Below are 27,845 nucleotides of genomic sequence, written 5' to 3'. Positions count from 1 at the left end.
TCATCTCTAGCAATTTCAGACACATTCTTGCACTCTGGTCTCAATGTTCTAATGAAATGGTATTGCTGCTCAGTATGCTGGGTAAGACTAAAAATTGATTGCATTAGAAAGGAGTAAATTGGACAAAGTCAATGTGCTGCATCAAAGACGTCAAATAGAAAAAAGATCATATAAGTTGGTTGTGGATATGCGCAACATAGCAGTTTAAGGATAATCCTTTGCATGATGTCAAATGCAAGATGAGGGATTGGAATAACATGTAAACACTGAGAGATAATTTAAAAGACTTGGTAGATACAAAACATCAGTTAGATGGTGACGGTATTGATACGACAGCCCACCAAACTAACAAGATGTGATTGTTTTTATGTTCATTTTTGTTAGTATCTTATGATTTTTTTCTTTTAAATATTAAACTACATGAATCACAAACCAGATCGCATCTGTACTTCAGCGGCTCTTCACTGGTTAATTATATATTTCTTCTTAGTTTTCCTATTTTTTTTGTATATTTGAATGAAGAGCTTATTGTATTCATTCCTTTCTTTTCCTGCCATCTAGAATGATAGAAGCCTGTATGTGTGATACATGTATAATTTGAAGTCAATGGGTCAATTTCGAGCAGTTAAGATGCAAGATGATTCAAATAACAAATAATGGTATACAGAGTTTGTTTGATGATGCTATAAAGATGTTGTTGAGAAATTTTATGCTTTTAATGTTTAGAGAAATTTGTGTGGTGAAATTCAATGTAATGAAGGAGAGAAGGATTGTCCTGTTTTATTGACTGGTAAGGAGTCACATTGTAGAGAGGCTTTGCAAATAAGTATCTATGTGTAAGTTGTAAGTCAGTTGCAGGTGCTGGGTTGAGTGACCAAATGAACGAATCTTAAGCATGGAAGGTAATCTAGAATATTTGGAAAGCTTCATCAGGGTACACCCCACAATCAATCTCTGAAAACAGTATTATCAGAATATATTTTAGCAACTTAACTGTTCAAGCAATACCCCAAATAATTTTCCTGATATGATCTATAGAATGTAGCTGTGCTATCATTGTTACACTCTGTTTCAAATTCTCCCGGCACACTCCTACATGGTTACTGTTAGGGGAAAAACCCCAAGTCATACATCCACGGAGGCGCTCGGCCGAAGTACACCGACCGGAAAGCCGCTCGGCCGAAGAGCGCCGACCGGAAAGCTGCTCGGCCAAGGAGTGCCGACCGGAAAGCTGCTCGGCCAAAGGATGCCGACCAGGAAGGCGCTCGACTAGAGGGCGCCGACCAGAGCGCGCGCCAAGAGGTGCCCCACCCAAAATAAGCTGCTCGGTTAGAAAGTGCCGACCAAAGACAGCGCCAAGGCGCTCTGCTAGAAGGTGCTCGCCTAAAGGGCGCCGACCAGGAGTACTCAAAGCAGCCCCGCCACAGGGCGCCCCATTGGGCGACCAGCTCGGCTCGGCACCCTTGCCGAGCCGATGCCTTAACCAAATGTTCAACCTCCGCCTAAAGTCCAAGGGACTTGACAACTCCTACGGCTTGCGACCTGCCACTATCTCCAAGCCATCAAGGCATAAGATCTCCGCAGGCGTTCGGCACGACCTGCCATTAATGCATGAGACTCCCTCAAGTCTCCGATGCACTCAGGCATTTAATGAACACGGCCCAAGACGATCTCCGGATCACTGAACCATCAGAGCGTATGGCTCTACCTGGCCGCCGGTTCATTCGGTAATAAATGCACTTACCATCCACAGACCCCAGGCCCGCTACGGCCGGCGTTTCAACCACTCCAACAGGTCCGATCGACCGTGACAACTCCCTGGTTCCGGTCTGATTCGGCCCCGTTCTCCACTACGCCATAAATGGGCCAAATCGTGCCCAATTATCACAGACAGGGACAAATCCCCCGGTTACCTCCCAGGTAACGTAATCCCCTCCTATAAAAGGGAACCTGGGAGAACCAAAGGGAGGGAGACAACAAAAACGGAAACAGATCCCCGGGACTGAACCCGCCGGGAAGCACAGACACAATTGAGGACATCATCCTCTTCGTCTTCTTTATCTTATCCAAATGTCCTTGCTGTCTTCTCCATATACTCTCTTCCCTGCTCTCTCCACATACTTGCCCCCTCTGACTTAGGCATCGGAGGGCCGGCGCCGGGGAGCCCGGCCACCGGTTTTCTTTGCAGGACTTGCACACCCCCCCGCAGCGGAGGACGCAGCCAGCCGGCGCACCGCCGTCCGCCCCCTGCAGCAGCGGAGCTCCTCCTTCCCCGGCTTCACGGCGGCCCCCGGGTCCAATTTCCAGCAATAGTTGGCGCTAGAGGAAGGGCCCGAGTTCGCTGCCATGAAGCTAAGGAGCAAAGGGGCCTCCAACGCCTCTCGACGTCCTCCACCCAGTCCTGAGCACTCCGTCCGAAACTCACCACCTTCGGCTGAGTCAGTTCATCAAGTTCGGCCGGAGCGGTTTGATGCCCTGGTGCAACAGGTGCAGACCTTGGCCACCGCTGTCCAAAGCCTGCAACCTAGAGGCATCCCAACGGCACCGCCTCCCCGGCTCCAGTTCAACCGGAGCCCCCTATAAGCGGGCTTCCTCTTCGAGGTCAGGACTCTCAAGTCCGGGCCTCCCTCTGGAGAGAGCACCCAGTCAGAGATCACGGAGGCTGGCCACAACCTTCAGAAGCTGAGTCGGTTCCAGGGCAACCTGCACCCGGAGGAACCGCTGTAGCGATCCTCCAGAATGATGAACTCGACAAGAAGGTCGAAAAGCTGGAGCGCCAAATCCAGGCACTCCACGGAAGAAAATCGGGGCGTAACGGCGACTTCGAGTTCAATACGAAGTCGCCCTTCTCCCAGGAGATTGAAGATTAACCGGTTCCCCTCCGGTTCCCCTCCGGTTCAAGATGCCCCAGGTGGAGCCTTACAACGGCAAGGCTGATCCCCTTGACCACCTGGAGAGTTACCGGGTCTTAATGGCCCTACAAGGAGCCTCGGAAGCCATGATGTGCAAGGCTTTCCCGGCGACACTCCGAGGACCAGCCCGGCTTTGGTTCACCGGGCTGAAGCCGAGTACTGTCTCCTCCTTTGAGCAGCTCGGCAGACAGTTTGCCGGCAACTTCGCCGCTAGCCAGCCCCAGCGGCGGACATCCGACTCCCTCCTTGACATTAAACAAAAGGAGGGAGAGTCCTTCAAGGAATATCTGGACCGGTTCACCGCCGCAACATGGGAAGTCCGGGAGCTTGACCAGTCAATCGCCATGTCGGCGCTGAAGACTGGAGCCCGGTCCTACAGATTCCTCTTCTCGATTGAGAAGAATTTCCCAGCGGACCTTACAGAAATGTTCGCTCGGGCCCGGAAATATGCCAAGGCTGAGGAAGCCGTGGCCGTCAGGCGGGGCGGGACCGAGCAGAACCCCAAGAAGAGGCGCCGCGAGAAACGCGGCCAGCCCAGAAGCCCATCTCCGCGACAAGCCAAGAATCCGCCCCGCCCGAGGAGTCCACCCCGACTGAGGGGACCGCCACAGCAGAGGTCACCACTCCGCCCGAGGTTCCCACTGCAGGCCCGCGCACCTGAAGGGAGGTATGAAAAATACACCCCCCTCAACACCCCTCGGGCCGAAATTCTCATGGAGATCGAGAGTCGAGATCGCATCCGGCTCCCACCTCCGAAGCCTGATACCCGAACCCGGCGCGATAACCGGAAGTATTGCCGTTTCCACTGGGACAAAGGTCATGATACCGAGGAGTGTTACCAGCTCCGAAATGAGATCGAAGCACTCATCCGCCGAGGGGTGCTTGATCGGTTTGTGCAAGGCCGGCGTGAAGAAAAGCAGCCCGCCGAAGCAGCAGCACAGCCTGAAGGTTCGAATGCCAACAGGCCTATTGCCGGCGTCATCAACACTATCCGAGGAGGGGCCTCGGCTGGAGAAGCCTCGGAGGGAGAAACCTCATCGAAGCGCCCACGCGCTTCTGAAGTCATCTCCTTTTCAGACGATGACTTAGAGGGAGTTGAAACTCCCCATGATGATGCCGTGGTCATCTCCATGATCATAAATAGATTTGATGTAAAACGCATCTTAGTCGATAATGGAAGCTCGGCGAATGTTCTGTACTTTGGTGCATATTGTAAAATGGGGATGACCAAAGAACAGCTACGGAGGATGAATGCTCCGTTGGTTGGATTTACTGGGGATTCAGTCCCAGTAGAGGGCGAGATCGACCTTCTGGTCACGGCCGGGCTCGCCCCTCGTGAAAGCACCGTGGGGATGAGCTTCCTCGTGATACGTCTTCCTTCGGTCTACAATGCCATCCTCGGAAGGCCAGGCCTCAACGCCCTCCGAGCAGTAGTCTCCACTCACCATCTGCTCATGCGATTCCCCACCAGCCGGAGGGTCGGCGAAGCCCGAGAAGACCAAATGGTGGCAAGGCGATGCTACCTGGCGACCCACGAGGCAAAGCGACCCGCCGAAGTGCCTGCCCCAGCGACTGACCAGCCCTCAACCAAGGTTCTGGAGGCACGGGTCGACCCTCAGAAAGAGCGGGTAGAGCCCGGTGAGTTATTAATTCAGGTTCCCCTACGTGAGAACTCTCCTGAGCTAACCGTGCAGGTCGGCTCCGGCCTTGACGCGCACGAGAGGGGTCGCCTCGCCAACTTCCTGCGAGACAACATGGATGTTTTCGCATGGTCGCCTGCAGACATGCCGGGGATAGATCCAGAGATCATGGTCCACCGGCTCCAAGTAAAGCCAACCAGCAAGCCCGTGCGGCAAAAGAAGCGGGGCGCCGCCCCTGAACGACAGCAAGCAGCAACCGAGGAGGTCAGCAAACTCCTCGAAGCTGGATTCATCCGGGAGATAGCTTACCCGGAGTGGCTCGCCATTGTGGTCCTCGTCAAGAAGGCCAACGGAAAGTGGCGTATGTGCGTGGACTACACTGATCTGAATAAAGCCTGTCCAAAGGACAGTTTCCCACTTCCCAGCATCGACCAGCTCGTAGACTCCACTTCGGGTCACGAGCTACTGGCATTCATGGACGCCTTCTCCGGATACAACCAGATCCGCATGGCGCCAGAAGATGAGGAGAAGATAGCCTTCATCACCGATGGGGGAACCTATTGCTACAAGGTGATGCCATTCGGCTTAAAAAATGCCGGGGCAACTTATCAGAGGCTGGTTAGCCGGATCTTCAAAGATCAAATAGGCCGGAACATGGAGGTCTACGTGGATGATATGCTAGTGAAAAGCAAGGTGGCACAAAACCATATAGCCGACCTCAATGAAGCATTCTCCACGCTCCGAAAGTACCAAATGAAGCTCAATCCAGCTAAATGTGCATTCGGAGTCACCTCCGGCAAATTCCTCGGCTTCATCATTATACAGCGAGGAATCGAGGCCAATCCAGAGAAGATCCGAGCCCTTCAAAAGATGACGCCTCCTAGGACGGTCAAGGAGGTACAACGGCCCACAGGCCGAGTTGCAGCTCTCGGGAGGTTCATCTCCCGCTCGGCTGAGCGCTGCCTTCCATTTTTCGCGGCCCTCAAGAAGCCGAAGAACTTTCTGTGGTCGGACGAGTGCCAGCAATCTTTTGAAGAGCTCAAACATCTCCTGGCTTCCCCTCCCCTGCTCACAAAGCCGCAACAGGGTGAGATCCTCTACTTATACCTAGCTGTCTCCCCTGTTGCGGTAAGCTCGGTCTTGGTCCGACAGGAGGGCAAACTTCAAAAGCCAGTGTATTACACCAGCCGGGTCTTGAGAGACGCCGAGACCCGATACGCCAAGCTCGAGAAGACCGCCTATGCTCTGGTCATTTCGGCTTGGAGGCTCCGACCCTACTTCCAAGCCCATACAGTGGCTGTGTTGACCGACCAGCCGGTCAAGCAGATCCTACAGAGATCAGACCGTGCCGGCCGGATCACAAAATGGGCCATTGAGCTCAGGGAATTTGACATCGAGTACCGACCCAGACCGGCAATCAAAGCACAAGCACTCGCAGACTTTATAGCCGAGTGCACCATACTGGACGAGGACGAACCTGAGCCAGAGCCACTCACGGAGCAGACCCCGAGTTTGACATGGACTTTGCATGTCGATGGCTCGTCAAACTCGGGGGGTAGCGGAGCAGGGCTCATTCTCACCAGCCCAGAAGGGGTGGTCGCCGAGCAAGCCTTGCGCCTGGAGTTTCCTGCCTCTAATAATATGGCGGAGTATGAAGCGCTCGTTGCCGGGCTCAAGCTAGCCAAGGAGCTAGGAGTGAAGGACTTGAGGGCCTTCAGTGATTCTCAGCTCGCCGTCAACCAAATTATGGGCAACTTCGAAGCCAGAGACCCGACCATGCAGAAGTATCTCCAGAAGGTACGGGATCTCGCCTCGGCCTTGGACTCTTTCCACATCCAACATATTGCCAGGTCGGAGAATCTCAGGGCCGACCAGCTATCAAAGCTGGCGTCCTCTCGTATGAGCGAGCTTCCCAAGGGGGCCGTGCTGGAGTATCTTCAAAAGCCCAGTACAGACGAGCCCGAGCAGACCTTCTGCACTGAGTTCGAGCCAAGCTGGATGGACGAACTCATCAGCTATCTACAAGATGAAGTCCTCCCCACTGATGAACGAGAGGCTCGCCGAGTCACGCGCGTTCGCCGGCCCGGAACTTACCAGCTGGAGTCCCCAGACGGGACGCCCATTCCGCGGAGCTGGAGCTCTGAAAACCTCCGCGTGTACCATCAGTAGAACCCTAAGGGGTTCCCCATTATTCGATTATTGAACCTCGTTTTATGAATTCCATTTTATAATAAACTTACGGTCCGTATACCCATTTTGAGCTCACCAATTTTTCCTGATTATCTCATGATGTCAGGTTTATTTCTCCTACCCTGACCACGGTCAAGATGCCCTGCCGCAACGGGATGCCCCGATCTGTCGGGATGGCCCGAGACGTCGGGAGATGAGTTAGCGGTCCTCGCTGACCGGACGAGCTCGGCTCGTGCTCCATCGGCTATGAGTTAGCGGTCCTCTCTGACCGGACGAGCTCGGCTCGTGCTCCATCGGCCATGAGTTAGCGGTCCTCTCTGACCGGACGAGCTCGGCTCGTGCTCCTACCCTGAGACGTCAGGATGCCCCAATATATTGGGATGCCCTGCCGCAACGGGATGCCCCGATCTGTCGGGATGGCCCGAGACGTCGGGAGATGAGTTAGCGGTCCTCTCTGACCGGACGAGCTCGGCTCGTGCTCCATCGGCTATGAGTTAGCGGTCCTCTCTGATCGGACGAGCTCGGCTCGTGCTCCTACCCTGACCACGGTCAGGATGCCCCGAGACGTCGGGATGCCTCGATCCGTCGGGATGCCCTGAGACGTCGGGATGCCCCGGCTATAGGGATGCCCGAGACGTCGGAAGATGAGTTAGCGGTCCTCTCTGACCGGACGAGCTCGGCTCGTGCTCCATCGGCTATGAGTTAGCGGTCCTCTCTGACCGGACGAGCTCGGCTCGTGCTCCATCGGAGATGAGTTAGCGGTCCTCTCTGACCGGACGAGCTCGGCTCGTGCTCCATCGGCTATGAGTTAGCGGTCCTCTCTGACCGGACAAGCTCGGCTCGTGCTCCTACCCTGACCACGGTCAGGATGCCCCGAGACGTCGGGATGCCCCAACTATAGGGATGCTCGAGACATCGAGATGAGTTAGCGGTCCTCTCTGACCGGACGAGCTCGGCTCGTGCTCCATCGGCTTCAGCCAACGAGTCCGGCCCGCTCTTCGTCATTGGATTTCTCTGTCGACGCCCTCCAAGAACGGAGTCCGAGCAGAGAAGCGTCTTCAGTCGCCTCGGCGCCAGGACGCACACGGTACAAGGTACCTATTTATTTAATGTCTTTACATTACCTATTATTGGATTTCTCTGTCGACGCCCTCCAAGAACGGAGTCCGAGCAGAGAAGCGTCTTCAGTCGCCTCGGCGCCAGGACGCACACGGTACAAGGTACCTATTTATTTAATGTCTTTACATTACCTATTATTGGATTTCTCTGTCGACGCCCTCCAAGAACGGAGTCCGAGCAGAGAAGCGTCTTCAGTCGCCTCGGCGCCAGGACGCACACGGTACAAGGTACCTATTTATTTAATGTCTTTACATTACCTATTATTGGATTTCTCTGTCGACGCCCTCCAAGAACGGAGTCCGAGCAGAGAAGCGTCTTCAGTCGCCTCGGCGCCAGGACGCACACGGTACAAGGTACCTATTTATTTAATGTCTTTACATTACCTATTATTGGATTTCTCTGTCGACGCCCTCCAAGAATGGAGTCCGAGCAGAGAAGCGTCTTCAGTCGCCTCGGCGCCAGGACGCACACGGTACAAGGTACCTATTTATTTAATGTCTTTACATTACCTATTATTGGATTTCTCTGTCGACGCCCTCCAAGAACGGAGTCCGAGCAGAGAAGCGTCTTCAGTCGCCTCGGCGCCAGGACGCACACGGTACAAGGTACCTATTTATTTAATGTCTTTACATTACCTATTATTGGATTTCTCTGTCGACGCCCTCCAAGAACGGAGTCCGAGCAGAGAAGCGTCTTCAGTCGCCTCGGCGCCAGGACGCACACGGTACAAGGTACCTATTTATTTAATGTCTTTACATTACCTATTATTGGATTTCTCTGTCGACGCCCTCCAAGAACGGAGTCCGAGCAGAGAAGCGTCTTCAGTCGCCTCGGCGCCAGGACGCACACGGTACAAGGTACCTATTTATTTAATGTCTTTACATTACCTATTATTGGATTTCTCTGTCGGCGCCCTCCAAAAACGGAGTCCGAGCAGAGAAGCGTCTTCAGTCGCCTCGGCGCCAGGACGCACACGGTACAAGGTACCCATGTATTTAATGTTTCTACATCATTTTATCTATTTCTCTGCCGATGCCCTCCAAGAACGGAGTCCGAGCAGAGAAGCGTCTTCAGTCGCCTCGGCGCCAGGACGCACACGGTACAAGGTACCCATGTATTTAATGTTTCTACATCATTTTATCTATTTCTCTGCCGATGCCCTCCAAGAACGGAGTCCGAGCAGAGAAGCGTCTTCAGTCGCCTCGGCGCCAGGACGCACACGGTACAAGGTACCCATGTATTTAATGTTTCTACATCATTTTATCTATTTCTCTGCCGATGTCCTCAAAGAACGGACACCGAGCAGAGGAGCGTCTTCAATCGCCTCGGCGAAGGAGTGCTCATGACACCGACACATTATTGTACTAAGTCCGGTGAATCCCCGTCACGAGCTGACGAGTATCCAATCCATTTGCAAGAGAAGAATCCGGTTAGCCCCGGCAACTCGAGGCCCGGATTCGAAATTCGCCGCATTAAGAAGTCTTAAGTCCTAACGACCGCCCTAGGGCTTGGTCGAATTCTGGACTAGGCTCGGAAAAACTTTCCGAGCCCAAATCCTTGGTATAAGCACAAGCGTTGTTATACCACTAGTCGAAGAACCGAGCAATGGAGCTCGGCAAGCCAAACTCCTCAAACCCTGTGGCGGGAAAAGCTGAGGCCCTAGAGCCCATATCCTCGGAACCTAAAACGGATCCGAGCAGAAAAACTTAGGCTACGACAGACGAGTTTTTAAAAAAGAAATGTATATTCATTTCAAAAAGGCCCGTAGGCTAAGTACAAAATCCGGGTTTGGCCCTTACAAGTATGGGAAGCCATCCCGACTTTACAAGCAATGACAAAATTACATCGGAGGCTCGAGCTCGACAACCTCGGCCTCGGCAGTACCAGGAGTGGTTGGCTCGGCTGCCGGTACCTCTTCGATGGCCTCGGCAGCAATAGGAGTAGCCTCGGGGGCGACCTCGGTCACTTCGGGGACAGCTACGACCGCCTCGGCCCCCGGAGTTTCTGCCTCCGCCTCCGGAGTTTCTGCCTCTGTTTCCGCCCTCCCTGCTCCCGGCTGGAGCAGGTTAACATCAAAATCCGGGAGAAGCCGCCGCAGCTGATTGCGGAAATCCCGGAAGCCTTGGATCAGCCCGTTCACGCCCTCCTCAGCCATGAGTTCGTGAAACTCTTCCGACTCACAGAAGAGCTTCACTGCGTTTTGGGCGTTCTCCCGGGCCTCTATCTTCCGGGCCTTGTGGTAAGCGGCTCTCCGCTCGAGGCCCCTCAGCTCCTGCTCGAGCTCCGAATGTCGGAGGCGGGCATCTCCCACCTCCTGCTCGCGGGAGGCCAACGCCTGCTCGGCCTTAGCCAATCGAGCCTCCGCGGCGCGCAGCTCGGACCTTGCCAATGCGTGCGCGCCCTTCTCTTCATCGAGCTCGGCGGTCAGAGCTCGAATCCTTTCATCGGATGCTCCGACCTTCTCTTGGAGCACCCGTTGTTCGGCCTCAGAGGCCTGGTACTTCTCTTCGGAGGCTTGGTACTTCGCCTCAGCGGCCATGTACCTTCTCTGGGCCTCCTCATAGCCGCGCTGGCACCTCCGGGCTTTCTCTCGGTATTCTTGAACCAGGTGCATCAGCATCTCCGTCTCGTGCAAATACTGTAAAGAAGACGAAAAGGAAAACATAAGGCGCCGCTAGTAGAAAAACAATACAGATTACTCAGGCGAAAAATTTTGCTTACCCGGACGGAGTTGCAGCGCGTAGCGTCCATAAAAGCGTTGTAGCTCATGGACTGCATTATGGCCCGGTCGGCCGGGAGCAGCGCGAGCCGAAAAACTTCGCGCGCCACTCGCGGGTTTTCGAGGGCCGAATCGCCCTCGAACACCGACCAGGTGGGTGCGAAGGGCACCCGTTCTTCCGAGCTCAAAGGGCCCGGGAGGCCAGCGCCATCTGGCCTAGGTGGAGCCGACCCCGAGGCTCCTTGACTGCTCCCCGGCTGGGAGCTAAGGGGCTGGGGTCGGACGAGCGGCTGGTCTAACCGCTGCACAACTATAGCAGGGCGTGCAAGCACGGGACCCGCTGAACTCCTCCCCTGGTCGGCAACTGGAGCGTCCTGCCGACCAGGGACCTGCATCAAGGGCGCCGGGCATGGGGGCGCCATCGGGGTTCTGGAGCCCGAGCCCCCGGAGCCCGCACCCTCTCTCCGATCAGCCTCAGGGCGCGCGGGCTGAGAAGGCCCCGCCTCGGAGATAGCGGGGCGAGAAGGCCCCGCCTCGGGATGCGCAGGGCGGGAAGGACCCGCCTCGGCCACCACCGCCGCCGAAGGAGTCGAGGTTACCGAGACCTTCTGCTTCTTTCTCGGCTCCGCGGGCTCCCCCGAGAGCTCGGCTGCCCTCTTCTGGAAGCGGGCGTAAAGGACTTCGCTCTTGGTCACCATTTTTGCGATGTCTGCAAAGATAAGCAAAATTAGAACATTAGAACAATAAGGAAATAAAAAGTTGCTATAACTATCCTTACCCTGAGGACGTGCCGAGCTCAAGCCCACGTTCACCAGGGCGTCCTCGCTAATGAGGCCGTTCAGCAAAATCCCGTCCCCAAGGCTGCGGATGGTGTCAAAGATCTCCTGCTCACGCGGAGAAAGCTGGGGGAGCCTGTTGATGGATTTAAGCTGGGCCGGCCTCCACCTGGGGTCAAACCCCCAGGACCGTTCAGAGCCCAGGAAGAAGAATTTCTCCTTCCAACCATGAATGGATGAGGGGGCACCATGAAAAAGTGGCCGACCCGCCCGGAGGGCGATGTAGAGCCACTCCCCGTCTCCCGGGTTCGACTTGAAAATAAAAAGTCGCCGGAAGACGTTGACAGAGGTAGGAATCTCCTGTAGTAAACACAGTGACAGGAAACCCATCACTGTCCTCCAAGCGTTTGGAGTGAGTTGCGCCGGAACCAACTGGCATACCGCCAGCAACTCATTCACAAAGCTGTGGAGAGGAAATCGGAGGCCGGCCCAGAGTGTCTCCGAGTGCACTCCGATCCGGCCTACCGGAGGATCGGTTACCCGATCCCTTCGCCTGGCGGGTTCCAAACGGAACCCGTGAAGAGGAAAAAACCACTCTTCGGCCATCTCGACCTCCAGGACACTCATGGTGGACACTACTTCGCTAGGCAAAGAACCCATTGCAAGAGAGGGAAATCAAAAAGAAGGGGGACCTGGGAAGGAAGCCGGAGAGAAGGGACTTCGGTCTGAGGAAGACTGGGAGAATAGGAAGCTGGAAGCAGAAAGCAATGGAAAGAGAACAAGGGGCCGGGGGAGAGTTTATATAGACCTCCCCAACGGCCCGGATCAGCGAAGAAAGCGCTGCGTCCTGGTTAGATGATAACACGTGTCGGTCTAAAAGACAGAACGACGCATTTAATTAGGGCTAGCGCTTCGAACGTCGAAGCGCCCCATCGGATCGCGCGGAAAGGCGTCCGCAATCGAAGATCATGCGGCCCCATCATGAGCCCACAACGCGAGGACGCTTCGCAAAAGGTGTCCCAATAATGAGGCTCTTCGGGAAAGAAGAGACGCCGCCTATTAAAGGCACCTCGAAGCGTTCGATAGCTCAAAACGCGCAGTAAATCGAAATTTTCGGAGTTCGTAATAACCCAATTAAAGCTACTTCCCGCGCTCCAGCTGATAGCCAACTGGAGCTCGGAAGTCGGGGGGTAGTGTTAGGGAAAAAACCCCAAGTCATACATCCACGGAGGCGCTCGGCCGAAGTACACCGACCGGAAAGCCGCTCGGCCGAAGAGCGCCGACCGGAAAGCTGCTCGGCCAAGGAGTGCCGACCGGAAAGCTGCTCGGCCAAAGGATGCCGACCAGGAAGGCGCTCGACTAGAGGGCGCCGACCAGAGCGCGTGCCAAGAGGTGCCCCACCCAAAATAAGCTGCTTGGTTAGAAAGTGCCGACCAAAGACAGCGCCAAGGCGCTCTGCTAGAAGGTGCTCGCCTAAAGGGCGCCGACCAGGAGTACTCAAAGCAGCCCCGCCACAGGGCGCCCCATTGGGCGACCAGCTCGGCTCGGCACCCTTGCCGAGCCGATGCCTTAACCAAATGTTCAACCTCCGCCTAAAGTCCAAGGGACTTGACAACTCCTACGGCTTGCGACCTGCCACTATCTCCAAGCCATCAAGGCATAAGATCTCCGCAGGCGTTCGGCACGACCTGCCATTAATGCATGAGACTCCCTCAAGTCTCCGATGCACTCAGGCATTTAATGAACACGGCCCAAGACGATCTCCGGATCACTGAACCATCAGAGCGTATGGCTCTACCTGGCCGCCGGTTCATTCGGTAATAAATGCACTTACCATCCACAGACCCCAGGCCCGCTACGGCCGGCGTTTCAACCACTCCAACAGGTCCGATCGACCGTGACAACTCCCTGGTTCCGGTCTGATTCGGCCCCGTTCTCCACTACGCCATAAATGGGCCAAATCGTGCCCAATTATCACAGACAGGGACAAATCCCCCGGTTACCTCCCAGGTAACGTAATCCCCTCCTATAAAAGGGAACCTGGAAGAACCAAAGGGAGGGAGACAACAAAAACGGAAACAGATCCCCGGGACTGAACCCGCCGGAAAGCACAGACACAATTGAGGACATCATCCTCTTCGTCTTCTTTATCTTATCCAAATGTCCTTGCTGTCTTCTCCATATACTCTCTTCCCTGCTCTCTCCACATACTTGCCCCCTCTGACTTAGGCATCGGAGGGCCGGCGCCGGGGAGCCCGGCCACCGGTTTTCTTTGCAGGACTTGCACACCCCCCCGCAGCGGAGGACGCAGCCAGCCGGCGCACCGCCGTCCGCCCCCTGCAGCAGCGGAGCTCCTCCTTCCCCGGCTTCACGGCGGCCCCCGGGTCCAATTTCCAGCAACAGTTACTATCTCCATTGTTTCAGAGAAGAATAAAGTGTAGTTTTTATACATTTTGAAAACATTAAGTATTATGATTTGATCATGAACCTGGAAGATGGAGAAATTTGAGATTTGCATTGATCTTAAACCTGCTCATGGAATGAATTGATGGGATTTCCATCTCTTTCTCTCTCTCTCAAAAAAAAAAAGGAGAAAAACCTGCTAATGGATAATTGGGCTGGGACTGGGAAATCCATGAGTGCCTCTATGCGAAGATTTGCAGAGAGGATGGCTTTCGACTTGTTCCTATTGGCACAGCATGTGCTATTCTATAGTGGATTGTTAAAAAAGCAAGAAGATCACGATCTTTTCCATATGGAACAATAACTTTGAATACACAAAAGAAAACTTGAGTAAGTCCAAATTCTAGAATAAAGTAAATAACTAATGAGCAGTCACCGGTAGTATAGTAACTATATACTCCTAATCTTAGCGGATATCTTTATCAATTGAAAAAAGAAAAAAAGCTTTAGCAGACATCTCAAACCTTTGACTGAATGTAGCAAATATTATTAAAACCAGTAGGACTATAATTTATCCGAAACCAATTATCTGACCTTAGCTAGTATGAAGACTCTTCGAACATGATTAATTCTATATCACCCAAAATGACTGCTTGAACTAAACTTACTACCAAGTAGATGTTGACTTCCAATTCACACTCAACTACTCTAATGAAGTTTTCTATGCTATTAGGCAGGACCAAACATCTTTGTGCATCGAGGTATCATGGAGCTTGTTGTTACCTTTTCAGTAATATACAAGCTCAGCTTTTGGAGATCCAATTTGAATATTATGGCCTTCAAAAGTTAGTATTGATTCAACAATATATAGTACATGCCATTTGGACATCCAGTTGAAAAATATTTTGCCTTGATTTATTGTATGTGCTCGTAGTTATTGTTCAAGGTTAAATTCATCAACTTCTTTTTGTCCTCAGAGTTCTTTATGACCAATTCTGCATCACCTTTGCTTTGTGATTGTCTATGTCACTTGAATGTAGTTCATAGAACTCTGTTCAACCTCATATTTATGAGATTCAAAGGATTCCACACACCCCATGACTACAGGAAATAATCTCAACTCTGAGTATGGAAGGGCTGCTACAGATCTAGATTTATAACTCATCCACTAACCATTTTAATGACAGTGAATGCTGCTTGCATATATCTGACATATTATGTATGCATTCATATGAAGATCAACCATCCTAAAAGCAGTCATGGTCCTCCCTTTACTAATTTAGGAAAAAATAGCTTTTGTCATTTGATTGGATTCTTCAATGTCCAATGAGATATTAATAGGTTAATGCATTGAAGAGATGAGAGTTGTCAGAAAGCCCTTTAGTATCATGACACTAGGTCCTTTTCTGAAGGAACTAGATCTTGCTGACATGGGATAAAGAAGATCTCACTTAAAAGAAAAGTCTTTCATCAAATAAAGGTGAAAGCAGCACTTATCAACTTTATTGGGAAGGAGAGCACCTTTGATGCATTTACTCCAAGCTTGAATTGATTATGGACCCTCAAAAGAAAAGGCCTCAGCAGGTGCTCATGGGAATGAGTAAAAGAAATGGCTTTCCAGTTACTGTTATTGAAAGCGTTGCGAAGATTCTTTCAACTCTGATTTCAATGGATTTCCCACCAAACATGCTATTTCGTAGGGCCATTTACTTTAGGAACATCATGATCATTTGTCACACAATTCATGGGCATGAGGAAAAATTATCTGTTCTAGAAGTTATTAATGTCTCACTTCCAATTGGGCTGTTATATTTTCTGTTTATTGCCACCCAACTGTCTTTGCTATTTACTTCATGATCCTAATATTTCTACATCGACATTAACTCTCTGAAATGAATATTGTGTTATTTATTTGTTTCCTATGCATTCTGAGTTAATTAGTGATACTTAATCCTCATCTTCAGCAAACAATTAGTACACACATATGTAGTTGTTATATTACTTTTTTGGTGGGATCTAGTGCTCTTGTGCTTTTAATATTACTTCTAAGTGGATTTGGTGTTATTACAATATGCCTGTTTCTTATTATTTAGGATGCAGTTATATATATGTGGTCAAGTAGATTTCCTGAGAAGGATGCTGAATGGTGTTTGTTTTGCAGCTGTTACTTTTAACTATATGTGTGTCCTGGTTTGCTTTTAGTGCTATAGCCATATGTTTGCATGTGTGACATAAAGGAGGGTGATGGAATGGGGGGTGCATCCATGTCTATGTATGCTTTTAGTGCATTGAAATAAAACTTACTTTATTTGGAACTGGACACACAACTTTTTTGCAGGTCTCCGACATTGGTTTCTGTAAAAATGGATCATCTGACATTCTATTGGTACATGGCTTCGTTTGTCGATACTTAAAACTTGCTGTAAATTTAGTACGCATTAAATTAATTGTTGTCAACAAGAATGATGGTTGTTAGGTCTCTCTTTCGCACACAAACCTGACTTGATTTTACTTCAGATGGCAATGGGTTCTGAACCATTAAGTTCTATCGACATGTTGGTTAGGAAAGGCCATCATTGATTGGCTTTTTAAGTGTGGACTAGTTGGAATCATTTTCGTAAATTGGTGCTTTCTTCCAATTGGCAGCTAACTTCTAGTTTCGATCTTGACTTTCGAGTTTATTCTTGACGATGGCGTTGCACCAATCGCAGTTTGCCATTTTGTTGGCATATTTCTTATGTTGATGATGTAAAAACGGGTTGCATGTGTGGTAAAATATGGATTCAACTAAAAGCCCTATCAGTGTTTGAGCACAGTTGGTTGTGATGGAATTTAAAATCTCTGAGATCATACTTTGGATTTCGTACTCTATGTTATTGCAAATGAAGTTAAATATAGATGTATATCCAGTAATATTGGGTTGATGGAACAAACAAATGTTTAACTTGAAAGTGGAACTATAGAAATATATGCAGAAAATAATCTAGGGAAACGAGCAGCTTACAGTCCTTCACAAATAACAGGCATCATTCATAACTTTGGGTAGAATTGCCTAAAAACTTCCGGGCTGTTTGGGTGGTCTTATTGTCGTTTCGTGTGAATCAAATATTATTAAACCACAAGCGTGAGTCCGGTTCTCATGCAATCAAAAGAAAAAAAGGGAAGAAAATAAAAAGAAAAGAAAAGGAAAGGACCAAAACTACTTTAAGTAATTATCAGGTGTGGATCTTTTAACTGGTAAACACAGTGCCTCGTTTATTGAAGAATCATTGAATACAAAAGAGGGCACTATACCAAAGAAAAAGAATACAAAATGGTATTTATCAGAAGGCTGAGTTCAACCTAAAATAAAACAACGAGCAAGGAGATTCTTCATCAAGGCTTGGTAAGTTTAAGTCTTAAATATGCTAGAATTTGGGGTCCTCATGAAAGTGTTCTGTATTATTTATCTTGTACATCTTGATAAATCCAAACACAAACTACTGACAAATTCCAATAAATCACAAAATTGAAATGATTCCTCCCCTTCTACCTCCCCACCCTTGGTGTCATGAATTTAGACGGAACAAAGCCAATTAATCAACGTAGGCAACCAGGTTTACCTTTCTTTTTTTGCATGAATCCACTGTATAATGATCACCACAACAGCTATACAGGTGGATGCATGAAGAAGTTTGAAGTGCTTTGAGATCCATGCAAGATGTGATCTAATGGTTGATGCCGTCGAAGAAGATCAATCATTCTTCCTTGCCGAAGGTACAATCTGGCAACCCACTATATGCCCTGGACTACAGAAGCGAGTACACGCTGCCACATTTTCAGCAGTGTAGAAGATCTCACACCAATGAAGCCCATCCCTGGCTGTGGCAGTTGGTCTCCCACTGACAAAGGAGCAGTGCTTGCACTGCACTTAGTTTGGCCTGGGCTTAATGGGCTCTTCTGGGCTTTTTATATTCGCTAGACCATGAGGCAACACCTATGTTTGTCACTTTTCCGGCACTCGTCTGGATTCCGTGGACGGCTGCAGATTTGGGAGCACCAAACTTTTGATACGCAGACCATCTCTTTTACCATGGCAGACCATCTCTTTTACCTTGTCCACCTTTTTTATCCAGAGGTTTGTTTTTTTTTTTTTGTCTCCAATGTCATACGTGTGGGGCCCTTGGCTGGACCTTGAATCATCTGGTGGGTCCACCAATCCGAGCCTTCCATTTGATGGCCCCATAGAGGAGGGCTTATTGGGCCTTTAGGGTACTTCCCGACAATTTCTGGGATCGAGACTGACGGTTCCTGGGGGCACAGTGGATGAGTCCACGTGAAATCAGATGATCCTGACTGTTCAATTAATGAACTATTATGGGCTCAGCCAGCAGAAGCTAAGGCTGGGGTCCGCCAGAAACTAATCATTGGTGCGAAGGCTGATATCAGAAAAATGGCGTTTTCTTTATCTCTAATCTCCAAGCAACAACGCCATCGATTTGACGCATCTTGGGATTTCGTGGCGAGACAACGCGCTTTAATATTATGAGCACCTAGGGTTGCATAAGCCAGACTCCAGAATAAAAAATAAAAAATAAGGAATTTTTGTTTGTTTCAACTATTTGTTGAAAAGAAATTTATTTCTATTCTGATTTTATGGATAGAATAGGAATATCGCAATCTCCAAAACTCAATTGCTACTTGTTAAATCCTATTTGGATTCCGATTTCAATTTTAGTTACGAACCAAATATATCAAAAAAATATAAGTAAATGATTTTTGTTTCAACTATTTGTTGAAAACAAAATTATTTCTATTCTGATTTTATGAAAAAGAATAAGAATACTATAATCTCTAAAACTCAATTTCTACTCTCTTATACCATTCAAATTTTATTTCGATTCCGATTTCAATTTCAGCCATGAGCCAAGTACATCGAAAAATATAGTCATTCTAACTCCGATCACAAACCAAATGTGCCCTAAATTTATTTCGGAGAGAGAGTTATTGCATGGAAAAGAAAAATGCATTCAGCCATGGAGTTCAAGTTTGTTGGCGATTAATTTAGACATACTGGAGCTGCAGGGGGATTTGAATTCTTCAAGCGGCCTTTGCATTATTGTATCTTAGAGACAAGTATTGTTCTTGATTTGATCTTTTAGATTATAAGTCTGACGAAATGGGCCCAAACGGTTATTTGGTTGCATTAGACATTTGGTGGAACCCGCCTCACGTTATGCATAGTCTTTTTCTGATTTGTTTTATTTTGCGAGTTTGTATCCTTATTGGTTTCTGAAATAATTAGAGGAGGGGGTCCATTTGCTCACGTACCGTCGTTATTACGGGCGAATAATCAATAATGCATGGCTAAAGACACCTGAGTATACGTTCAGACAAGTTGAATCACCCACTGTTGATGACGAGGAGAGCCTGAGAATATGTGGACCCTCCAATTATTTCAAGAATTGGAGACGATCTTACATCTTTTTTGTTCACTACACAAGGAGAAAAAGTAAGTTTCTTTCCGCAGTAGTAAAGACTCATGAAATGACTTCCCCTTGAAAGGGAAAAGTTCAGTTCTATTCCAATTTATTTCCGTAAGTTTACTTTCCATTCATTTGAGACATTTCAACTATTAGCCTCACCATCATGGATTTGATTTGAAGCAATCCATTGGGGGGGCTAAAAAAAATGGTGGCTCTTGTTGTCCACTAGGCGTATATTATAATTCGAAGAACATAAGCTTATACAGCACGTGACATGCACTTGTATCTCAAGTAAGCCGGAAGAGTTTTTTTTTTTTTGAGATGGAGGGAGGAGATGCCATCCAAAATTTATTCAATTGAGATAGATTGTAGAGTCAAGTTTGAAGAGAGATTAGAAAACATATAGAATAGTATCACGCTTCAAATCCGAGATATAATATGGCCGAGATACACCCTACAATAACATGAAGCCAACGATCACAATCTCAAATAAAATAAAAGATCCAAATCTATTATCTGACTAAATTCATATTTAAATACTAAAACCCACAATCTCAAAATTCAGAAAATTACTAACTATAAATTCATAGTAAATTAAGAAACCAAAATTCTACTACAAAATTGCCAGCTTGCTAGCATGAACTGTAAGCCTGGACTATGCTTCATTCCTAGTGACTCTATTCATCTGAAAAAAAGAGAGATGTGAGTTACATAACTCAGCGTAAATCTTACACTTCCTTATCAGATCAAGCATTAGTTTTTCTATGAACAATGCATCATTTAAAAAAATAATAAATATTACAAAAATAAAGCATTTTATAGTGCAATATGATAAAAAGTAAATCATACATACATGCACAAATCATCCATATTTTGCAAAGATGGTTTCAAGTATATATTACAAATAAAATCATAAATTATTTTTTGTCATTTGGTCATGTCATAATTCAAAGCATTACTCACAAATATTCATGTTAAGATTACTTTTTTATACCCATGACAGGGTTTATGTTTGTAATCGATAAAGTATCATATTTCATATGCTAACTTTATACTTGTTGGCGAGGTTTGTGTTCATATAGAACTAGTTCTGGTCATCGATCTTTCCCAATTCTAGGGGTCATACATAGCTATTTGAGAGCCTTAAGAATAATTATACTTTTTCTTAAAACATACACACAAGTAGATTGAAAAATACTAAATGGTATGATAAGATTCGTGCTTCATAAATATGTTATTTTCATTAAAAATATTCATGTAATTACTTTTCATAATAAAGCATGATTTCATAATACATATGTTGATCCTTTATTTAAGAAAATATGATATCATCAATGGCAAACCATATGCATAGGAAATATATGATGTTTGAAATTTATTTAAGAGTGTAAGGTCTAATTATCTCTTTCGCTTTGAACTTTCAAAGTTTAACTATTCGAATCAGCCGAAAGCTATTAAAATCGATCATCAATAACTTTGAAACCTAAGAGAACTGAGAACGGATTAAAATTGGGCAAAATGATTCAATTTAGGGTATTGCATTGTGTATGGTTTCATATCCACACTAGGATGGAGGAAGGACGAGATCGGCCAGATGGCGATGCCTGACTGATCGGGTTGGTTCGAACAAAGATGAACTCAGCTAGTCAGATGAGCTATGGTTTAGGTTACTCAATTCTGCTGAGCTATAGGCCCCGATTTCAGGCAAGCACAAGAATAGAGAATTGCGAACTCAAAGAAAAAAGAGAGAGAGAAAGAGAGGCATTGCTCGGTGGCGGAGGGTCGTGAAGGGGAGAGAAGGCCTTTATATAGAATAGAGACTAGAGTTTTCTAGCCTCCCACAGAGTCCACAGAGAAGGAGGACTCTTCCTCTTCCATTTAAGATCAAGAAGGCTCTACCCTCTTAATCTAGAAATAGGCCTTCGAGGCTTGTTTGGGTATAAGGCCAGGCCTAAAAAGTAGAGCCAAGTTTGAGATCAAATTTAGTTGTTTATGTAACAATTCATGATCTCATCTAAAAAGGTTGGCTGAAAAATATTACTTAAATTTTTTAATCCTGTTTAAATATCCAAAATCTCTCCAACGATTAACCGATGTGAGATTAATTAAACATACGCCCGTATTGGTCCTCACAACTTAACTCTTATTATATATATGAAATCATTTATTTTAAATCCCAATTACATATGTGCATTTTGCTGAAGTGATATGAAATATAATGACCATGTTATTTGATCTACTATCTAATATTTCGCACATTTTGCTACAGATATTTTGAAGTCTTTGTCCTTGACCGCACAATATTGTTGCAATATTAGTTATATAAGTAGTCATCAGCTAACTTACAATTCTAGTCATTATTATTATTATCATTATTATATATTTTCTGGCCCATTTGCTCCCCACGGCCCTTCCCGTTGCTTGAATGGCACTTACACTAGCATGCAAGCCAGAATTACTACACAACAAACACTCGGTTTCTGATAACCATACATACCTAAATATATAAATGCAATGATTTGCAGGGGAAGCTCTGTCCTTAATATTTTAACTTATATTTATATGGGCACTCACTTCTGAAACCACCTTTTCGAACTTTTAGCCTGCACAAGTACGTAGCAATGTCTCTAGCATGCATCATTGGACATAATCATTTCAAGGATGCACCAAACCTGGTTATGGGGATGGTGGTGAAGTGCAAGCTCCTTTTTTTTTATCTTTCCATTTTCCTACGAAGTTGTTTACGTAATTATCAGGAAACGAGGCTCTGCGAGCGTTCGCACATAAGAAGGGGTTATATATATATATGCAAAAGTTTCTTTAGACTCAGTAAGTTGAAATATCCTTAGCACTCATGGCAATGGGTATGCTTTAATACGCCTTAAAAGATGTGGGCTTCTTTTGCTTTAATCCTGGGTGCTTTTCCTTCTGTAGATAAGACTCATGCAAATAGACCTCGATCTTTCAATAGGCGGTGGCATGTCTTGCTTGCATGATCTCCTGATTTGATGATCTGATAGTATTTTGTCTGTGGACTTCGAGTCATGTCTTTTCCCATGGACATTGAAAAAGAGGCCTAGAAATGCTCTTTTGTCATGCTTTGAACCAACTTTTGTCTTTTGATCACATGCCCTTCCTTTCTTCCCTCTCAAGCCCCCATTTATTCCCACCATAGAGACCTAGCTTTATGCCCACAAGTTGAAGATTCTCAGTAACATCCAAAGAATGAATATTTTGGCTGAGTAGATCAATCAAGCATATTGCAGAGAGATCGAGACTTTATACCAGTCCAGAGGGGATTCTGTTGTTCCCTAGTTCCTTCTTTTCCTTTCGAATACTTTATTTCTTTTTGTTACATTATCTCAAAAATTAACAGATATTGGTGCTTTGTCAGATATTTTTGATGCCATGATGATTTTTTCCTTTTTTTCAGAAAAATATGATTGGAATGCCATCTCCAAGATTCAAATCTTACATCTCTTGCAAGTGAAGTGGAATGCCAACTGACCAAAGGCTAGTAGTTGGCATAATGTCATGAAATATTAACATCACATAATCTGAAACTACAGTTTGGCAATGACATATAGGTAGATTCTTAGCTTAATCAAATATAACAAATTACGCCTGCAGCTAATCGTACCTAAACCAAATGATGGTGCGCGATGCATGGCAACCATATTGGTATAGATTCCTATAAACAATTACTCAGATATTGTAAGAGTCCGGTATTTATAATGTTAGCATAATTTTAGGAATTGTGTAACAATCTATATCAGTCCATAATATTTTTCTTTATTAGCATAATCCTGTATCGGCCAGTACTATCTTTCTTTGTTAGCATGATATTGTTAGAGCGATTTTAAAAATCATATAACAACTTGTATCAACGAGTATTATTTTTCTCTATTAGCATAATCCTAAATCAGCCTATATTATTTTTCGTGTATAGAGTATGTGCACGAGTATATATAACTTATATTATTATTAGAGAGCTGACTTTAGTTAATAATTAGTCGAGAAATCTGTTAGACCCTGTTTACCGAGCCACCTTAATTTAGAATGGTGTTCTTACTCTGGCCGACCCTACTTTGATGGTAGAAGGTTTGGATGATGCTGATGATGATGACAATGGTAAGTTTTTTATGTTTGTTACCAAGGTACAAGCTTAGATCAAATTAACTTTCTGAAACCACCATTGTTAGGGAATGTGCATCGATCGCTTGCGCAAAAACTTAGTTTTCCCTGTCCACTCCAGCGTGCTAAACATTGCAAATTAGTCTGTCTTATACTTCTCCAAGTCGACAGACTGCGAAACCATACAATGATTTTACTCTCTCTGCCCACAAGCCATCACCATACGCAGACTTAACGACATATCCTAACTTCTCATTTCCATAGCATCTGAAAATAACGATGTTGTTATGGTAATCACCATTAAGTTTTGCACTAATGTGCCAATGGGGCAATGCCCACTGTCAGGTGGTTATCTTTGTGTTAAGTGTAGGCAGATAGGAGTCATTTATTGAAGTCCCACGCCTATTTGAAATATTTCAGGGCCTCTCAAAGAAGGGCAGTTGCTTGAGAAAATGAGAGCATGATTCCCTCCAACTCCCTCCACAAGGCCTCGTGATTCCAATCAGGGGAGACAGGGCTGTCTTTGTGTCTGTGTGCTGTGGTGTTCACAAGAGAGAGGCATAAATATTTTCTTCCTATGGCTTGCTGGTCTCCTTGACAAGGTTACAGCTCTCGCAAGGATTTGAATGGAGTGCGAGAATAATACAAAGATATTATAGGGGAGGATGGAAATGCCTTGGAATTTTAAGCACCTCAGCTACTAGACAGGGAGACAATAAATTCTGATGTCCTCTTGTGGGCAATCCTCTTGTAATTCCCCCACTCCCTCTCCTCTTCTCCTATCTTGTCAACTATTTCGAGTAAACCGACCACCCTTTTTTGGATTGGGTCATGCACTTCGACGTAAAAGTTAATAGCAACAAGATCACTCCCGATAGTATCTAGATATTGGAAAGGTTTAGAGTATACTGTTAAGTTGGGACTTAGTGAGAAAGGTACTCCTTTTATTATTAGAATATTGATGCAATGAAGAACATGCTCCCACTTTTTAAATAGGATATCGACATGCATATAATATTATTTTTAGTTGGACCATGTCCACTATTGCACTGTAGACCAGTCCAACTGTGAGGCAACATGCATAAAGGCATGTGTACTGCATGTCTTTTCTACTTCTCTGGTTTTGTGTGTGTTGCTTTGAGGTTGGACTAGCCAACCAACTAAGCGGTGGATATGATCGAACCAATAATTAATCACTTATGCATATAGGTCACAACTTGATCAATACGTAGCATGTGAATAGGGTTAAGCAGCATTGTCTAGCACTTCAAATTAACGGTATCTAACTTCTACTCGATAGTTTAATTTGAAAAATAGACCTTCTACTTGTGCTACTCTTAATACAATCAGTGATCATGCTCAGTATATAGGACAAAGGGCAACAGCAAAGGGCAATGCAATCTTGGGCAATAATATAAACGGGCATGTAGGCATACTATATAGCAATGGCACCAATGTACAATCTAACATGATTGATCATACCTTTTTTTTTAAAAAAAAAAACTTTTGAGGGGTCTCCAGTGTACTTTCATTTGAGTCTCAAGTAGAATAGCCAAAGCTCGACCTAGCCCACACACGTATTCCACCAAAGGAGCGTAGTATAGTGCCATGAAGTGTCTTAGGTTCAGCAATTAAACCCACTGAATACTGGATGGTATAATTTGTAGTTCATTTTCTCAGTTTTAAATAGAATGACAGACTTGCAGTTGGATTCCATCTCATTTTGTGATGCCCTGTCTGGGATGGAAGAGCCCACGATCGAAGTCCATTCCAGATTATCTTATAAGGGAAAAGTGGGAGAAGTTAAGGTTTCTTGGTGGTGGTGTGAGCCCCTTTCTTTTGGAGGAGCCACCCCTTGTTCAGCCCTCATGCTATGAGAATGGTTAGAAGAGAGGGATTGCAGAAAGGTATTAAAAAAGATCTCTTCTATTCTCTTGGAAGAGCCTTTTCTTGTGAGGAGGCCTTGGTGGAGGAGGCCTCATCTCTTGCTGGGAGACCTTGGTAAAGGAAGCCCCACGAATTGCAGGCTTTGGAAGGAGAAGGAAGAAAGCAAGGAGGAGATGATACCAGATTCATGAAGATAAATCCGCAAGTCCAAAGACGTAGATTTGCGAAGCTCCATTTGGATAAGTCCATTCCAACAACTTACATGTTGTAATCCACCAATGTATAGTGAAGAATCCCTTGTGGAAGCCATTGTCTCTTGATGTGTGGAAGCCTCAAATTGTGCCCCAGAGAGGTTATGATCCAAGAGTGGTGTCTCTTGATGTTGTGAGCTAAGAGGGATGTATCCTTATGTCCTAATCCAAGAAAAAAAGTCTCTTAGTCTTGTGATTCTTAGCTTGACCAAGAAGAAAAATCTCGTAATCCTATTATTTCTTAGAGATAGAGAAAACTTGGACTTAGTCCCATGGTTTTTCCTCTTGGAGCTTTCCACGTACAATCTTGGTCTCTTATTCAATAGTGATTTTTGGTTACTTGTGAGCTCTATTTTAAATTCTTATTGTTCACACATGGAAGGGAATGAGATACACTTCTGCTGCTACCCTTACAGGTATATATGCATTGGTTTTAGATTCATGTGCACTGATATCATCCTCTATGTGCATTGATATCTTTCAATGTATATATCCACTAGTTTGACTTGAGGCAAAGTTTGTTCTGAACTTGTTTAGCCTTCCTTTCCTATGAAGTGGTATACACTTCCATTGCTACCGACCCCTACGCTTGCTTAATGGGATAACTTGTTATGCTCAAGATTGCAAAAGTTATATATCATAGGTTTTTCATCCAGCACTAGTTTGTAGTACAAGCAAGAGCGAGTCTTCACCCTCATTTTGTTATTGTTATTGTAGTTGTCGTTAATTGCTTTTTTTCAAGATAACTTACTCAATTATACTATTGCCTATTCAAGTTTCAAGTTAAAAAACCAAAGCAACTTCATAAATTCAAACAATTACCTTACCATCTCATTAGAGAAATTAAGAAGGAAAAGAAGTTATAGAACAAAAGGGCTGGAAAAGAAAATGATAACTTGAATTGATTCAATCAGAGAGAAGGGAGAATTTTCTTAACCCACTCGACTCGAATCTCTTAAATTTTTTTCAGAAAAGATAGAAAAACTGGTAAAAGTAGGGTTTAGGTCTCTTTTTCTTTTATTGATCAATTAATCATCAAAAACTGAGGTACTTCTATTTATAATGGTGCGGTCCGCCTTTGCACAATTCGAGTCCAATTCCTCTCATAATTTGAATAGGACTAGTTTTCCAAAAGTAGACATAACTAGTAGAAATAAATACAAAAAACTAAAATTCTATAGGAGTAAATCTCAACTCATACTTCAACTCTACCTTCTATCGCTCTTTCGAATTTTTTTCTGGATTGAGAGTTACACCCGGTCAAAAAAATTTTGAAAAGAAAACTTTCAATTTGATTGGTCCATTTTAGAGCCCAAATGATGGAACTTGGTTCTGATTGTTAGGGGCGTAGTTCTCCTTATAGTGATTAATCAGGCATCATACTTATGACTAAGTTATGGTCTCTAAAATTTTGGCGTACAATCTAATTTCTCAATGTGGCAAATCTGACTCATAAACCCTGTCCAGCCCTGTTTGTAGGGCCAAAATAATCTATATCGAATCTGATGATTCTCTTGGATTGTGAATTATAGACAAGGTGAGAAAGTATGGAGCCTATGCTGATAGTCTTGACTTCCACACATGAGCTTTTGTACATAGCTCTTAGCCCCCCCACCCTCCCCAAAGAAAAGAAAAGAGCTGCCATGATGATCCACTCCATCTTGTAGTCCATATAATAATATACATAAAATGTGCTACCATATTGTTATATTTTGTTATATAATTTTTTCCCATACCATATATTACACCCTCCGCTTCTTCCTCCTTTTATCCTGGGACTTGTTTGGTTCATTGAAAGAATTTTTTCTCACTAAAATATTTTTTCTGTGAAGATAATTCTTGGAAATATGATGCTTGGAAAAATAGTTTTGACATATTTGTTGATCATGAAAAAGTGGCACATTGGTTGAGCATCTACTTTTCTAGGAAAGTTGTAAGAAATACCTATCACACTCTTAATAAAGGAAAAACCTTACTCATGAGTTTTGATGGTTTAAGAGTACTTTTGAAAAAAAAAAAGACTCTAATTTCTAACCAGCGGTAAAGTAGCTTTTCTATGTCCTCCATGAATTTTTCTTTCCCATGAAATATAGGAATCTTATTCTCATAAAAATACTATATTTCCATCTCTCGCCTTAAAAAATTCCAACTAAATAAAAGATATTTCTTTATTTTTTCATTGACCATACATTTCTTCGTTCTTTCTCAGCAAACCAAATGAGTCCTTGGCAAGCTAATAACTTAGATTTGAGTAACTGATGGCATGCATAGGTTCCATCCATCAACCAATACGCGTATAAATCCACCATCGCGAAGCACAAGGCAAATGCACCCATAAAGCTGATCTGC

The 27,845-nt window shown here is 45.7% G+C and overlaps 1 long non-coding RNA gene across 1 annotated transcript; it reads left to right on the top strand.

Annotated features, from left to right (window-relative positions):
- On the top strand, window positions 1-16,398 carry LOC113463010 (uncharacterized). Its single transcript, XR_015971289.1, has 2 exons — window positions 1-81; window positions 16,098-16,398. It is a non-coding gene; the product is annotated as an uncharacterized LOC113463010 (long non-coding RNA).
- The last annotated feature ends 11,447 nt before the right edge of the window (window positions 16,399-27,845 follow it).

The sequence above is a fragment of the Phoenix dactylifera genome, chromosome 11 (assembly GCF_051530095.1).
Source record: "Phoenix dactylifera cultivar Ajwa chromosome 11, Ajwa_hap1_PhDact_Kaust_v1.1, whole genome shotgun sequence".
NCBI classification, from domain to species: Eukaryota; Viridiplantae; Streptophyta; class Magnoliopsida; order Arecales; family Arecaceae; genus Phoenix; species Phoenix dactylifera.
This window is presented reverse-complemented; position numbering and strand designations above follow the sequence as displayed.